General features: G+C 36.1%; 1 non-coding gene across 1 annotated transcript; it reads left to right on the forward strand.

Annotated features, from left to right (window-relative positions):
* Window positions 1-3,627: 3,627 nt before the first annotated feature.
* LOC126005658 (U6 spliceosomal RNA) lies at window positions 3,628-3,734 on the forward strand. The gene has a single exon (XR_007494700.1). It is a non-coding gene; the product is annotated as a U6 spliceosomal RNA (small nuclear RNA).
* Window positions 3,735-9,542: the final 5,808 nt, after the last annotated feature.

The following is a 9,542-nucleotide window of genomic DNA, read 5'->3' on the forward strand; positions in this document are numbered from 1 at the left end:
ATACATTAATAGTTCTACATTGAAAGAGTAAGAAAGGCAAAGAAAAGAAAAAAAGCATTTCATAAATCTCTGACTATATCTAAGATAGAGAGAAATAAAAAACTTCAAATCAATTTGCTACTATTTGAAGTAAATGTGTGATTATTTTTCATGGAACAGTGAGCAGTTGTCCTCCACAGTAACTAATAGAAACAAGAAACTTTAAAGATATGATTTCTCTTTTTTGGTGAATTTCTTAAAAATTAATTTGACAGATCATTGTTTAGGAGAGGTCAAATGACAAGTGTCTAGAAATAAAAATAGCTTTATATAGATCTATTAATCTCAATAGTCCATGTTTCTTAAAAACAATGCATTTTAGCAACAACAATTATTATTCCTTAAGATCATTTCCATCTCTATCTTTATTCTAATAAAGTTGATATAAAAACCATCAAATTTTTAACTTTATACCTTGGAACATCTCTGTGTTGAATTAACTTAGCAAACAGTAAATTTTATACATAAAAATTCAATGCATCGGGGCCAGAGCAATAGCACAGGGAAGGCGTTTGCTTTGCACGTGGCCAACACAGGACAGACCCACGTTTGAATATGGTCCCCTGAGCCTGCCAGGAACTACTTCTGAGCACAGAGCCAAGAATAACTCCTGAGTGCCATTGGGTGTGGCCCAAAAACAAAAAAAAAACAAAAAATTCAATGCATCATATTACAATACTAAAAGCAAGCAACATGTTAATAGGGAAAGAATATGTATGTCCTCATTACCTTAGAAAGTGCAAGCAATACACTATTCTTCATAACCAAAAGAGAACTGCAAAGAACTATTTTAATTATAAAGCAGTACAGAATAGGATCATGTTTCTCTATATATCATAATGACATTGGTTCTGCTCCTGCAGAGAGGAATTGACACTAAGCCAAACTGAAAGCTTAAAATATGTGAAATTAATCTCAATCATGTGTTACCATATCTAATTGACTGTTATTGATAATAAGGCTTACTTGACCATGAATAGGAGATAACCACACACAGCCACAAGTGCAGCACATATAAAAACACATAAACAAGTATATAAATTTGCCTCAGAAAACCACATAGTTTGGCATAGGTGAAACAGCTTTTCCAGCATCAGATTTAATTACCAGACATTAATGCACAGTGAGTGAAAAGGGTCTCCAGGGTCCAATTTTAATAAGAATTTGTACATAAGCTTCCCCATACCAACAAGCAATTCTTCAACACCAGCAAGTCCAAAAATTTAGGAAATTCAGCAATTTCCTCAAAGACACAACTACAGATTCTACCACTTCTGAATTCAGTTTCTTGAAAATGTCCTGTGCCATTTATGACTGATGCCCGTCATAAATCCAGGTTAGAATCTGTGCTTTGGACAAACTGGTCACAAATCAGAAGTCTTCACATTTAGTGAATTTGCCAGAGTAACTAACAGAACTCCAGAAACCCATTTACTCACCAGATAACTGTTATCCACAAGAATGTTATCCAAGAATAACCAATGGAAAGAGAAGCATAAAGAAAAGTATGAGGAAAGGATTGCAGTTTTCATGCCTTTTCCAATTGTGTCTTTCTCCCCATATGATCACTAACATAGAGACTCCTCAAACCCTTTTCTTAGGTTTTTAACATACTTTTTATTATCTAGGCATCACTGATTAAATTACTGGCCATTGGCATTTGAGCATGCTCTCTAGGCTCTTCTTTTCTCGCCAGAGGCCTGGGTGTAAGGCTGGTACTTGCAACCCTTTAATTACATGGTGGTTCTTGGGGTCACAGGCCCATGCCTCAGTTATTTTCCAAAAGAATAGTTAATGAAAGTTACCTCCAGGAACATAACAAAAAACATCCTAGTCACTTTCAGCACTAAGAAAATTCTAAAGCTTTGGAAAGCTGTAAGCAAGGACTATGAAATAAAGATGAAATAAGTATATGAGAAATTTATTTTGGTCATCTGAATGGCCAAATACATATTTCTTAGAAATTAAAATAAAGTGATGAGTATCACAGATACAAAGTTTCAGCGGGCAAGTAGTTTGCTCTCTTAAATTATTTTTTAATAAAAAAATAAAAGAAATAATCATCTTGTTTCTGCCAAACTTTCTTTAGGTAAGACTAATAAAGAAGTCAGGTTTAAACAAATTAGGTATGACATCCATGATTTCTGATTAGTACTGATGTGGGTTTGAGAACATTAAGTCTTTAGTAAATGGGAACAAAGTTTCTGTTATGCAAAAGTTCTGAGTCCTAGAGATATTCTATTTCTCTATCTACATATTTAGCTGTAGCACAAAGGTTAGAATTAAAAGAAAACTGTCGCCTAATTTTAAATTTACTGACTTAAGTGTTTTTGCCCCATATAATAGTAAACTTGAGAGTCACAGAAAAGTTCTTGGCATAAGTTAAAATGATTGGCTATGTACAGATTAACTCAAGTTATAACAATTATTCCACACGCACCCTTTATGTACATACCAAAACTATGTGCAAATAAGCCTAAGTTCTGGCAATTTTTTTTACTTTTTTATATTTTCTTCATTTTTCTCAAATCTTAGAAATTACTACATTTTTTTCTAAAGGAATTTTATAGCTGATAAAACTGATTTTTAATTTGATTTGCTAACTTGCTACTTTTTTTATACTTACTTTGCTGAACCCCGGAACTATACAGTTTTGGTGCTTGTGCTGGGTTTTAATATTCTTTCAAAAAGACAAACTAATACAGATGCATATACTGCCAAAATAAAGTAATTCTATTCTACTTCCTTCAATACTTTCTACCGGAGCCTGCAAAACAAGTTAACACTTGCAATTGCTGTCTTTGCCAACTCTGGCTAGGAAAATCTATCTCCTTTGAAAGGACAAGTCAGAAGCTGTTGAATATTATGATTGGAAACAATGAGTTGTTAGGCCAAGAAAAGTTGCTTGTGTATGCAGAAAATCAAAACCACTACTGGAGGACCTAAGAGAAAATATTAGAAAAGGGAAAACTTGGAGCTAGAGCCATAGCACAAGCGGTAAGGCATTTGCCTTGCATGTGCTAACCTAGGATGGACCAAGGTTTGATCCCCTGGCATTCCTTATGGTCTCCCAAGCCAAGAGCAATTTCTGAGTGCATAGCCAAGAGTAACCCTGAGTGTCACTGGATGTGGCCAAAAAGGCAAAAAAAAAAAAAAAAGCAAAGGAAAAACTTTTATTATATTTTCTAAAGTTCTGAAATATTTCTGAAACTTGCTAAATAATGAATATACTTGGGAGATAATTAGTGATTCTGAGAACATAATTGTTATCATTTAAATATTCAAGTTGACTCCTTTCAAAAAATTAAGAGAATTTGGTATACAAATAAATGAAACTGAATTAATTGAATCTCATAACATTTATAATACCTAATCAAAGTATTGTTTAACAGATGCTACAAAATTATTAAAAATAGCCACTTAACCAATGGTAGAGTTAAGAATAGTCTAGGCTCATTTTTTTCTGCTATGTCAAATTGCTGCATTAATATTTCTTGTTCACTAATCATTTGCCTTAGCCACGAGGAATGTCCTATTTGGTTTTCTCTGCACTAGAAATTCCTCTGACTACATAGAAAATTAGAGATTGTGCTCGCTTTGGCAGCACATATACTAAAATTGGAACAATACAGAGAAGATTAGCATGGCCCCTGCGTAAGGATGATACGCAAATTCGTGAATCGTTCCATATTTAAAAAAAAAGAAAATTAGAGATTAATTAATTAACATTACATTTTACATTATATGATCAAACATGAGAATTACCAAATGGTTCTAACATTTCAGATGAAATTCTTAGAAAAGTGCATATAGACCTCAAAATGCAGGAGCTAAATTATTTATTGAGCTGCTTATCCCTCTGAGTATATCCAAATAATCTAAGTTGTTTCTGTCATAGTTCAAGTGGCAACATGATAAAAAAAACTTGGAAGGTTTCTTTTTCCTACAACCAAATTCTTATGTTATTCTCAAGTTGAAAAGGGAAGCAAGGTGACTTTGGAGAAAAAAAACAGTTTTGTTTTGTTTTTTTATTCTTCGCTCAGGGTTTATTCTGAACTCAGGGATTACTCCTGGCAGGACTCAGGGGACTATATGTGATGCCAGGAATATCACGTCAGCTGCATGCAAGACAATAATCATTGCACTATCACTCCGATCCAAAAATAGTGTTTTGAAAATCAGAATGATAGAACAATAGTTTCACTAAACCTCCAGCAGAAAATATGTAATAAATAGAATAGTAACTGTGCAAAAAAAAATAAAGAAAAAAAAAAGAAATGTGAAAACACTTTTGACTTTAAGTTTCTATATAATTTTTGGTGCCCATTTGCTCCCCACATCAATTTTATTCACAAAGCCTAACTGACCCAACATAAAACAGAAGTGAATTTTGTCTTATATGTGCTTTTAATAAGACATTTCTAGCATATTAATTCAAATTGAGATCTAAGCCATAGAATTTTTGTTGTCATCGCTCTTTCCTGTAGAATATATAATTAATACTTAGTATATCTGTTGACTTAAAAAATGAAAGTTCATTATCATTAGACCAAAAGCAGAAATGGAGTATTTTGTGCACAGACACAGTGTCTCTTGAACTTGACTTCTATGGGAAGGCTTGATTGTACATAAGGAATATATCTGGGACTCAGGCCATACCTTCCGATTAGCCTACTGCATTTAATCTTTAGGAAACAAAATGTTTTAGAATTCCATCTTTCTGCTATTCATGAAAATACAGGAGTCACATATTTTTTTGATGTTTAAGATTATTTATTCATACTTCTAAATATTCAAAATATAAAGAATAGTGAGCCAGGCTTTATGAATTTAAGATTCAATTATAACAGATTCAGAAATATAAACTGATTCATCAACAGTGCCACAAAATGGAAACATATTAGCAATTTTATTAATTTAAATGGTTTTATAGTAAATTTTTGTGTTTTTTGCTTTGTTCAGCTTCCTGTATTTCCTTGTAATACTACTGAGCTTCAATTGTGTTGTCATCAAATTTACTGATTGCTTCAAATGAATGTTTTAACCAAAAAGTAAAGAAAAAGTACCAAGAGGCCAGAGTGATAGCACAGAGGTAGGGCATTTGCCTTACACGTGGCTGATCCAGGATGGATTTCAGTTCAATCCCTGGCATCCCATATGGTCCCCCAAGCCAGGAGCAATTTCTGAGCACATAGCCAGGAGTAACCCCTGAGTGCCACCTGGTGTGACCCAAAAAATTAAAAAAAATGATTGAATTAATTATAATTTACTATATTAAGAATTTGCTATTACTTTTATTTAGGGAACATGGAAAGTTGTGCCACACCAGGACTTAGAATGATTATTCCTGGCTCTGTGCTCAGTAGTGACTCATGGCAGTGATACGGAAAAGTATGTGATGCCAGGATTCAAATCAGTGCCAGCTGCATGCAAGGTAACTATCCTACCCCTTGTACTATCTCTCCAGCACCGATCTATTTTTTCTTTTGCTACTTTTAGTACAAAAGTAAAATTGGTAATTTACTTTTCTTAGTTATAATGAGATAATTTCTTAGTTATAATTATTATTTATAATTTTAAGGAACAATATTAAAACTTTTCAGCAGCATAGTACATACAAATGTTTCACCAAATAATGAGTCCTAATATTTACTCTGCATGACACAAGTGACTGGTGGCATTCACAAACTCACAGCTTCTCCCAGCCAGGTTACCCTGAAGTTCCATTTACCTTTCCTGCTAGAATCTACCTGGGGGGATGTCAAAATGGAAATAATATTATTTGTTTTTTGGGTTTTTTTTTTTTTTTTGGTTTTTAGGCCACACCCAGCAGTGCTCAGGGGTTACTCCTGACTGTCTGCTCAGAAATAGCTCCTGGCAGGCACGGGGGACCATATGGGACACCGGGATTCGAACCAACCACCTTTGGTCCTGGATCAGCTGCTTGCAAGGCAAACACCACTGTGCTATCTCTCCGGGCCCAGAAGTAATATTATTACTAAATACCCTACATGCACTCTAATCATTTTTAACAACTTACTCATTCAAAAATTAGGGGCTGGAGCCGTGGAGCAATGGTAGGGTGTTTGCCTTGCATGCTCCTGACCTAGGATGGACCACTGTTAGATCCCACAGCATCCCATATGGTCCCCCAAGCCAGGAACAATTTCTGAGCAAAGAGTCAGGAATAACCCCTGAGCATCACCAGGTGTGGTCCAAAAACAAAACAAAACAAAAAATAGAGATCTGTTATTAAATTGCTACATTGATGGCTGTGTTAATCAAGCAAAAATCCACAACCAGATTAATTTTGAAAGTAAATGAGTGGCTGGATTTTTCTCTTGCTAAACTGGACATTGTTATAAGGGTATTCTGCTTCTATTATCATTTTGTGTTGTTCTGAAAATATACTTAAAGCCAAAGCTTTAAATTCAGGCTTACTCTCCAGAGCTACCATATCACTTCACTTTTTCAAAAGCAGGAAAGTAACTTATTTACTTGCAAATGAATGAAATGATTGTACAAGACCAGTATTCTTTTCTGTCTTCTGAAATTTTTCCTTCCTATCTCTCTAGGTTCATTCCTTTCACTGGGTCACAGGACAGTTACTGTCAAACTTTCTCAGTAAACCCTCCTGCATCTGCCATCAGCCATGCTGTCCATCTGAGAGCAGATGATGGATTCCGATTCAAGGCCGCTGTCAGCAAACTCTCCCTGCTTTCTTTCCCAGCCCTGCTTCTATGCTAATCTTTCCAAGGAGTTTCATAAACAAAACATTCAAAACCTAAGCCAAAGATTTATTCTAATTTTCTTTCATAAAATGCAGTTAGGCAGATGAAGTCAATCTTCTCAAGTGATAACATTCCTATAATGAATGTTTACGTTGCTCAACTCTAGAAGGAAAGGGGATTTCTATATTGTTTATGACTTCTCACTTTTCTTCTTCTTTAAAGTGAGGAAAAATACAAACTGTTCTCCACTGGCATCTGAACTCTTTCTTCTTTCCACTGTTTCCACTGTTTCCACTTTTCAGCAAGGCCCATCCTTAAGGGAGAGGGATTTGCTTTCCCATGCAGTGCAATCTCCCTGCACACCTCTATCTGAGTTTGATGGCATTTACTTCTGGGAATGTAGCTATTTTTTCTTGTTCCCTTCACCCTCAGCTGACAACCCTTCCTCTTTCCATGCATACACATTCTGTCTTTCAAATAATTCTGACATCGATGTATTTGTGCAGTCATTCAAAAAAGAATTATTTGGCTGAAGATCTAGATAGGGGAGGCACTGCTTTTAGATAGTGGATACGTAACAGTTACAAAGAAAAATCCCAGCCTTCAAAATATTTATGTTCTAATGAATACTAATAGATAAGACACTAACTACATGGTCTTTTAACTAGATTCTGGTGTTTCAAGGTACAAAATAAAACACTAGTTTTGGAGCACTCTGGGAGCAGGCATCACTGCTAAAATATTGAGGGGTGGGAAGTAAAGGGGAATCCAAGAAGAGAATGCAAAGTACTAAAGCAAACGTCTAACATGCATGAAACCCCAAGGTTCATCCCCACATTCCCTGTGCTCCCCTCAACACTAGGAGCTGCATCACACACACACACACACACACACACACACACAAACACACACACACACACCCCACACACATGCTGCCCTTGTGTTCCTCAGCACATCTCGAGTTTGTGCCTGACATTTCTGGTCAGAGTATTGCCAGAAATTGTCCGTGCAATGCTTGCAAAGTCAAAAAAAAAAAAAAAAGGAGGAGGAGGTGGGGGTGGGAATAACCTTTGTACATGTCTGGAGCAGAAAAATCCAGGGGAAAGAAATGGAGAGTACAAAGGTTCTAAGGTGGAGCATGCTAGTATATTTGTGGTATCATGCAATAGTGTTGATAACTGATAAGGAATTAACAGTCATCCTCCCTGTGATAAACATAAAACAGCCAAGGCAGCCTTCAGCTAGATCATTTTAGGCATTAGTCAGTGGGAGAGAGAAGTGTTTTGATTGGATACTGTTGAGGCTTCCTAGACAACTGCTTTGTATACACCTCAAACCAGCGTTACTATAGTTCTATAACATTTTAAAACCAGAATGACTTATCTCCAAACAACTCCTAAGCTACCTCCAAACCTCTACTTACACCCAAGAGTGATAATTTTGTTTTCTTAACTGAGTCAAATCCTATTTTATAAGTAAAATCTCTTTCCCTCATTCCTCTCTGTCCCATGAACAATTTCCTTAAGGCATTTTGGTTCAGAGACTTACACCAGATTGGTTGGTCCTTGTTGGCTGACTCATAAGAAAGTCTGTGGGAAAAGGCTCTTACAATGATTCACTCTGTGGAGCCCCTTCTCTCCAGGTGCTAGTGTCTGCGGCTGAGCTCTCAGGGCTGACTGCTGCTGCCCCACTGTGTGGACTACTCATCAAGATCGTGCTGATTTGCCATTTACTGAGCTTTGAGTAAGGTCTGGCTCTAAAGGCCAACATATCTGCTCCTACCTGGTTATTAGAGATCATCCATGGATTTTTTTTCTCACTGCATAAGATGTAAACAGCCTTGGTCCTTCTGAGGGAAATTTCATAAGAACCTAACATCCTTCCTCCCAGTGTCTGTGATGTTTCATTTCAAAGGAACCAAGGCTCCTTCTCTTGAAATAAGGGGAATAAGAATTCTTTTTATTTTTTTGCTCTTTTTTTTAAATATCTTTATTTATACAATTTGATTACAAACATGATTGTAGTTGGGTTTCAGTCATATAAAGAACAATCCCCTTCACCAGTGCAACATTCCCATCACCAATGCCCCAAATCTCCCACCTCCCTACCCTGTATTTGAGACTTCCCTCATTCATTCATATTGTTATGATAGTTGTCAGTGTAGTTATTTCTCTAACTGCACTCACCACTCTTTGTGGTGAGCTTCAAATCATGAGCTGGACCTTCCAGCCCTCATCTCTATTGTCTTGGAGAATTATTACCAAAAAAATGTCTTTTATTTTTCTTAAAACCCATACATGAGTGATACTATTCTGTGTCTATCTTTCTCCCTCTGACTTATTTTACTCAGCATAATAGACTCCATGTACATCCATGTATAGGAAAATTTCATGACTTCATCTCTCCTGAAGGCTGCGTAGTATTTCATTGTGTATATGTATCACAGTTTCTCTAGTCATTCATCTGTTGAAGGGCATCTTGGTTGTTTCCAGAGTCTGGCTATTGTAAATAGCGCTGCAATGAATATTGGTGTGAGGAAGGGGTTTTTGAATTGTATTTTTGTGTTCCTAGGGTACATCCTTAGGAGTGGTATACCTGGATCATATGGGAGCTCAACTTCCAGTTTTTTTTGAGGAATCTTCATTTTGTTTTTCATAAAGGCTGGACTAGATGGCATTCTCACCAGCAGTAAATAAGAGTTCCTTTCTCTCCACATCCCCTCCAGCACCGATTGTTCTTGTTCTTTGTGAAGTGTGCCAGTCTCTGTGATGT

This window comes from Suncus etruscus, chromosome 3 (assembly GCF_024139225.1).
Source record: "Suncus etruscus isolate mSunEtr1 chromosome 3, mSunEtr1.pri.cur, whole genome shotgun sequence".
In the NCBI taxonomy this organism is placed as follows: Eukaryota; Metazoa; Chordata; class Mammalia; order Eulipotyphla; family Soricidae; genus Suncus; species Suncus etruscus.